Here is an 8356-nt window from a genome sequence, read left to right on the forward strand (position 1 = left end):
AATTTCCCTTTCCCCCCCAAAAAAAAAAAAAAAAAAAAAAAAAAAAGGTACAAAAGCTATCACTGGGGCAGTACCTTTTCAAAAGTTACAAATATATACCATTTATGTACATTTTAGTTACAAATATACTTTAGCATTAAATAAGGTACAAAGGTATACCTTTTAAAAAGGTATAGCCCCAGTGACAGCTTTTGTACCTTTTTTTCCTGAGAGTGTATGGACCAAAAAAAAAAAAAACTCAAGACATTTATCAAAATATGAAGAAGAAGAAAGTAAGACAGTTTTGGAACAACACGAGGTTGAGTAAATGACAGATTTTTTTTTTTTTTCATTTCTGGGTGAACTATCCTTTAAATAATGCATTTAATAAGTGCATGAGTTGAATGGACCACTTTTCCATCAAAATGCCTGACTGACGCTTGGAGGATGACATATCAGAAAGTAAAATGCAATGCTACCATCAGCTTTGCATTTGTTTGACAGTCAAATAAAAAGTCCCCTGGCTACCAAATTAGACGCCAACTTTAGTGTAACTGATATTATCATTAAGAATGCATCACTTGTATTTAACAATAATGCATTGGCTTAAAACAGGATTCAAACTGTTTGGTTACCAGTACCCAGCTTTAAACAACCTTATTAACAAGACAAATAAATAAAAAAAAACAAAAGGTTTTTTCAAAAGACCTTGTCCATAAGCATTTATTTCACAGTTTTGTTGCCAAGCAGCAATAAGCTCCATTACAATACTGTAAACAATTTAATAACGCTTTCTGCACTCTAGCAAACCATGTAAAAATCAAGTGTGTTTTTGTTAATGACCTAAAAACTGCTTGTCTTTATTGAGCCTGCATTGCTCAATATTGATGTATGAAGTAATGCAGTTCCCTCCTCCCGAACGCCACACCCAGCTTGGAAATGTCTACATCCCATTTATTTTAGCACCTCATAATCAAGGCAGCTGACACTGTCATTACTCAATTTAATGTGTCTGTCATCAAAGCAGACTAACCCAAATGCAGCATTGTGAATCTAAGCCCTTGTCATAACAGAGGGAGGAAGTTAAATCAGCAATGTTTGACACATTGATAACAGGTTAATATATAAATCTCTTCATGGGAGTTATTTTCCCCCTTCAGGACTTTAGCAAAAGGATATTTCACACCAATGCTTATAGAGATGAGAGAATAGGATTGTATGCAGTAAATTTGCCCCTAATTCATAACACTTTTAGTGATGTTGAAATTCATTGCACTATTAAACAAATGCACTTCACATGACCTAGATGCAAAATGCACAAACTTTGTCTTGAAAAGATAAATAAGGTTTCAAGGACATCCAAAAACGCTATGGCAGTAAATAAAGCAGGACCTGCATCTGCTAATTAATACTCTTTACCCTTGAAATGATTAGACAAGATCAAGCATGAGAATGCAAAACACTGCAGCAGAATTTAACTCTGAATATGTATAAGCTTCTATATCCACATACATGTGCATCCTCTCATTCTGTGGGTCTGGCTTTATGTCATAATTTTTCAGTCACCTGAATATTTATTCTCTGTTCATTATCCTATAATAAAATGTCAGCATATCACTGAAGCGAGATAAATTACTCGTTGTTCTTTGACCTTGTCACAGTTTAAGCCTCCTCTCTTTTAACTTGGTCATTTTTTCCTCTACAGCAATAAAAGCAAAATTATTCAAATTGGTTTTTGAAGCATGTCTTATTTCATTTCATGGATTTACCATTATTTCAGCACCTGGACCATAAGTGAGAAGCATGAAGCGGTTTGCAATCGGTGTTTCAAATCTAGGCCCATCACACTGAAAAACGAACCTGTCGATATCTGATTATGTGCTGCGAGACGTCGGCAGGCCTACTTTGAAGTTTAAGAGCATTGATTGGGTGTGCTGTAAAACTCGGTTAGGAGATGTATTTTCGATTGGAGACGAACCTGGGAGTTCTTTTCCAGCGGGCTCTGGAGGATCCGCGTGCTGTCCTCTCTCTTATCTATGCACATGCAGACAGTTGCGGCATCGATTCAAACAGCAAGTACTGTATGGGTTTATCCACAGCTTTCATCTCCTGCAGTGGACCCTCGGTTCAAAACTGTTTTGACAGTGACAACATCTAAAGCTGGACTTGACTGAGTGACAGGCATCATTCTGATTTATCCATCTCTCAAAATCATATTTGATTGAGTCGAGGGCAGGATGGTCATGGTCATCAGTCCAGAGTATCCTGGAAAAGAAAATGACATGACGGCTAACTTTAAAATATGAAACTGATCACAACGTTATGATTAAAAGAAATAGCAAAAAGTCTTTTGATCAGGATGCTATATTGGGAAATGGTGTGATGCTAATTTTTGTCTGGATTTATTTACAATTTCATAAAAAAATGCAAGTCATACAGTGACATACAAATACACTTATGATGAGCATGTTTTTAATTTTCTGAACTAAAATATATTTTGGTCTTTTTTTGCAAGTTAAAAAAAAAGTGAAGGTTATAGAACTTAAATCATAATGAAAGCCACATTTAAAAAACAAGAAATTCATGAAGGACAACTAAGTAGTTTGGCATAATGTATTATTGTTTATTAAATATTTTAATAAAACAGTTTCATTGCTTATTTTTGGACTTGATGTATTAATTTATTTAAAAATGCATTAAAAATTCAATCCATGCATACAGTGGATACACATACATACATAATTCCTCTATGATGAGCATGTTTTTAATTTTGGAATTAAAATAAATTTTGATATTTTTGGGGTGCATAATATAAAAACAAAAAGTCAGGGTGAAGAAAAAGCCTCATTAAAAAAAAAATTCTAAGTAGTTTAACAATCTGATTCTGTTATTTTTGTTCTTAATTTTCATAAAAACACTTTACTGCTTATTTTGGTCTTTTTTTGCAAGTTAAAAAAAAAGTGAAGGTTATAGAACTTAAATCATAATGAAAGCCACATTTAAAAAACAAGAAATTCATGAAGGACAACTAAGTAGTTTGGCATAATGTATTATTGTTTATTAAATATTTTAATAAAACAGTTTCATTGCTTATTTTTGGACTTGATGTATTAATTTATTTAAAAATGCATTAAAAATTCAATCCATGCATACAGTGGATACACATACATACATAATTCCTCTATGATGAGCATGTTTTTAATTTTGGAATTAAAATACATTTTGATATTTTTGGGGTGCATAATATAAAAACAAAAAGTCAGGGTGAAGAAAAAGCCTCATTCAAAAAAAAAATTCTAAGTAGTTTAACAATCTGATTCTGTTATTTTTGTTCTTAAAATTTTCATAAAAACACTTTACTGCTTATAAATACTTGAAAAACGTTTGTCCACAAAATCAAAGATGTGGTGCAATCAACACGCACAAACATCCAGAAAAAAACATGTCTATACTTGGGTTGGGTTTAACTTAACGGCTTTTGGGTCATTGCTTATTTTTGGACTTGATGTATTAATTTATTTAAAAATGCATTAAAAATTCAATCCATGCATACAGTGGATACACATACATACATAATTCCTCTATGATGAGCATGTTTTTAATTTTGGAATTAAAATACATTTTGATATTTTTGGGGTGCATAATATAAAAACAAAAAGTCAGGGTGAAGAAAAAGCCTCATTCAAAAAAAAAATTCTAAGTAGTTTAACAATCTGATTCTGTTATTTTTGTTCTTAATTTTCATAAAAACACTTTACTGCTTATAAATACTTGAAAAACGTTTGTCCACAAAATCAAAGATGTGGTGCAATCAACACGCACAAACATCCAGAAAAAAACATGTCTATACTTGGGTTGGGTTTAACTTAACGGCTTGTGGCTTTACAGCTCACCCAGTTTTACAACACTCTCAATATCGTATAGCATCTTATATCTTAAACTATCTTTGAGCATCAACTTCTTGTCCTCGTGTAACCGTGTGTTTTTCCAGCTGAACACCAACATAACACATTTTGCAATTAGCTTGAGGCTTGGCATTTAGCTTACGGCATTGTACACACTACACGGTATCTAATTAAGCCAGTTTGAAATGTCCTCTATAAAACTGTTATGTAAACCATTCTAAAGAATTATGCATCGGGGCTGACAACTTCATGGAGTGGAAGGCCAGTAATCAATGATACATGACGGCAGTTGCACATATAACCGAATAATACACCAATACAAAAGTATGTATATAGGTTTCCAATGCTTTAATCTGCTAAATCAGTGCATGTAGTACTCCACATGCGTATTATACCCCTAAACATAGTTTAACTTTCAATAAATAGCCCAACTGACCCAAACCTCAATTAAGGGACTTGTCAGATTATCATAAGCATGATACATTCCACCTGACCCAAAGTGCCTCGCTGAATTCATTTCTATCTCATTAAAGGCTAATTGTGGGCCCAAATACCGTAAAACAGAAGCATGTGGCCACTGATAAACTCTAAACCATGCTCTTATATACTCAGGGGCTGGAATCAGCCAGAAAATTGAGGTCTTTTAAAGGTTGTGCTGAAGATCATACAGCCCCATGGGTGTGATTAATACTGCATGCTGAGAACCAAGTGAGGCTGCTTAGAAACCCAACCAGTCATAACAGGTAATGATATCTATGTGCTGACAGGAGACTGGGTAGAGAAAAGGGAATATTGTGGACAGGTGACCTTTTCGCTGGCAGGACCTGGCCTAACCTCCACTCCGAAATCGGTCGACAGTAATAAGCCAGTATAGGAGACCATAAAACGATGCCATTTCGAAGGACAGCTGAAATCCAAAGGAGCATTCAGGCAGGTTTCATTGTTCCTCTATTCAATCACAATGAGTTTCCAAGGCAAACTGTGGTTTGGGTGCTCTCTCTGCCAAATAACACCTGGCCACATTGATTTCATTTAACCTACCATCTACACTTAAATAAAGCATACAAGTGCACTCCATGGTGGTTTAAGACAACAGAGTGTGCGAGTATCATCATCCTAGCCGAGCACAAAGAACGGCATTCAATAACACTTTCCCAGACTGGTTCATAACCATGTTAATTGAGGGCACAGACCGAACATTTATTACAAGGTGTACAGCGGTGGCACAGTTATTAACTCGCAGTATGGGCAGAGCCAACAGTGGCAGAGCTGCAGACCATAGCTCTACAGTTTAATGTATTTAAGGCACCTCAGGTGGAGGCCTCTTTCCTTTGATGAGGATGTTTACTTTTAATATCTTCTTTACTGGCAAGCTGCAGGGCATTATTAAAGCAATTTTCTGACTTCAGAGAGCCAATTACATCGACTATTTAGGGTAAACAATACCCCTGGTATGGCACCTTCTCAATGGAATAGTGGGCAAATACTTCTTATAGAGGTAATGAAATTACAGAAATATTTAAACAGCGTTGTTATTTTTAAGTCTCTAGTTCTTGAGAGTATATAAATAATCCAGTAATGCTGACTTGTCTGCAATATGTCTGAAAACTCGCCAATTATTTTTGTTGCTTAAATTAAGAACACACAATGCCTGAATGACTGAGGAAACGGTAAATTAAGCCATTCAACTGGCAGGATTTTTCACAGCTTTTCCTATTTTAGCATTTTTATACCATGGCAGCGATGAAGAGCATAGAGGCTCTCTTTATTTCACAGGTCAGTGACATGTTAGAGTGTCCACCATAAAAAAGGGGGGAAAATCTATCTTACAAATGTGTTAAGTTGCACTCTCTGCATTCATGTTAGCTTCAGTGTTGTAATTAAGTAAAAAGTGATTTTCCTTGCACTTTGCATAAAAAGCTTTTTAAAACATATGTCATACATATTATAGATAAAAGTTATTTTTTAACCAATCATGTACAGCATACAGTTTGACAAGGTATTTTTCAAATAATACTAAGCAGTGAAACAGTTTTATTCTATGCCAAAATACTCAAAAGGGTTTTCTTTTAAGGATTTTTACTTTTAATGACCCTGAATTTTTTTTAATGCACTCAAGAAATACCAAAATACCACTTTTTATGCACTCAAGCAATATCAAAACTGTAATTCAAAAATTTGAAAAATGCCCACCATAAAAGAAGTGTTTTCACTTTTTTTGGGGGGGGGATATATTGACTAGGGGAAAAATGAGCTTCACATCACTGACCTTCACACTGCCATGACATACTACATCTGTGTTAATTACACAAACTCTACCATGCATATAACACATATAACTCATGAAAAAGTGAAAAAGTGTGCATTTTACACTGCAGTTAATTTGTCATCAAATTAAACTGTAATTGCTTTCTCTTTCTCAATCAGTTGCACTCCGTTGTGCAATCATGCAGATATTATACACTTTCCAGCTTAGACGGATGATAAATCATATTTTTTCGTTGCCTTCAAATTTTCCAATATTTATTTTCTCCTCCAGTTAAATTGCCCTTAGATGAGCTTACTGTTCTCTGTCATATCAGATATGTTCTCATAAGCTACTTGATGGATATGCAGGCCTGGTCTAATTACAATGTGGGGGAGCCTGCACCAGGTTAGGTAGAAGGACTAAGCCATTTTACCAGGTATTTTTAGAAGCACAGGTTTCCAATAAGATATGCATTAGCTTGAGAACAGATGAGGGCTGTTTTGAACAGATGGTGCTCTCATTAGAAAACCTATTGAGTTCCAAAGGCTAAAACGGCACAGCATCGCAGCAGACAAAGTCTCTGGCTCCTGGGGGGTGGGGGGGGAGCAAGCCACCTGTAGATATAACAGGCTGAACCTGAATTAGCGCAGATACACAGGCTTTGGTCTCTGCGGGTAAAAGGCAGGTGCTGAAATCAGTTTAGGAGGTGAATGTTAATATTTTCATCAAAAACATTCATGGATTTACATTGCTTATATTAGGATAAATACGATGCTGATTTGAACAAATTTTCTCAGCACCATCATCATCATTCTGAATGGATTGCATGGTTTGGAGTGTGATGCCAATAATCATGTGGTTGTGTTTGCCTGCCGCCCAATTTAGGATGAGATGATTTCTCAGCTATATTCTATCAAAATGGAGGTATGAAAAGCAGTCGAGTGTAGAAATATTAAATTCCTGGATGACAGAACTGTAGGCTTTCAATCTGAGGCAACTGGGGTTCAATTGGTTATATTACAGGTTGAACATTGTTCCGCCCTGATTGTTCTATTTCGTGTTTTTATGTCCCATAAACATGAGGAATGGGTCTGACAGATTTACTGCTGTCTCAACAGGCAGTTTTGACCCACTACTCAACCTTAGTGTCTGGGACTTGGGAGACCGATGGCTCTTGTATTTATAGCCCCTCTTCTCAGAGAACGTGTAGATTTACAGCATTAAAATGTACTGCGTGAGGTCACATTTGTCATGGGTGAAACATATCCGCCGTAAAGTTGGTTAACAATGCAGCTGGCAGTGATAGTGCTTACTGGATTATGAGAAAATAAGATATCAACAATCTATTGCATTTTCATTTAATCATGTGTGGGTCCCTAGGACTTTTAGAAGGTAAACTCTCTCGTTTCACAAGGTTTATCAAAAGACAAGCTCATCTCTCTTCAGGCTGCCGCGTGTCTTCTTTTCTGTGATTTAAGGCATCAAACAAACTTATAAAGCCCATTCTAATTAACTTTCCTGTTAAAATGTGGACGATGGTGGAAAAACATCTGGCAAGTTCAACAGTACCTGACAATACTGATTACTGACAGATAGGAAAACAGCTTTAGTTTTTTTTAATGGATTCTTTGGGCCTATTTAAATCTGATTGAATGCACAGTTATGCGTGGCCACATTAATTTGCCTTCGTAAAAATAGATACATTTTGGCAAAATATAACAAATTTCACTTATGACAATGCTACACTCTAAAAAATGCTGGGTTGTTTCAACCCAATGTTGGGTCAAATATGGACTAACCCAACTGCTGGGTTAAAAAGCTAATTTAAAAATGTAACAAATTTAACCTAACAGTTGGGTTAGTCCATATTTGACCCAACATTGGGTTGAAAAAACCCAGCATTTTTTGGAGTGTAATGCACTAGTCTCAAAGATCTATGTACATACTACATACAGAGTATGCACTGTTTTCAATGTAACAGAGATAGTTTACCCAAAAGTGTAAATTCTGTCATTATTTACTCACTCTCATGTCATCCTATTTGTATGCATGTTCTGTTGAACACAAAAGATTGTTTTGAAGATAGTCTCAGTGGGTTTTTTTTTTGTCTATACAATGAAAGTCAGCAGGGTTCAATGCTGTTTACACCCGGTCTTTCTTCAAAATATCTTTGAAGAACTATGTCATATATATATATATATATATATATATATATATATATATA

This window comes from Sinocyclocheilus grahami, unplaced genomic scaffold (genome assembly GCF_001515645.1).
Source record: "Sinocyclocheilus grahami isolate Dianchi unplaced genomic scaffold, SAMN03320097.WGS_v1.1 scaffold255.1, whole genome shotgun sequence".
Lineage (NCBI taxonomy): Eukaryota > Metazoa > Chordata > Actinopteri > Cypriniformes > Cyprinidae > Sinocyclocheilus > Sinocyclocheilus grahami.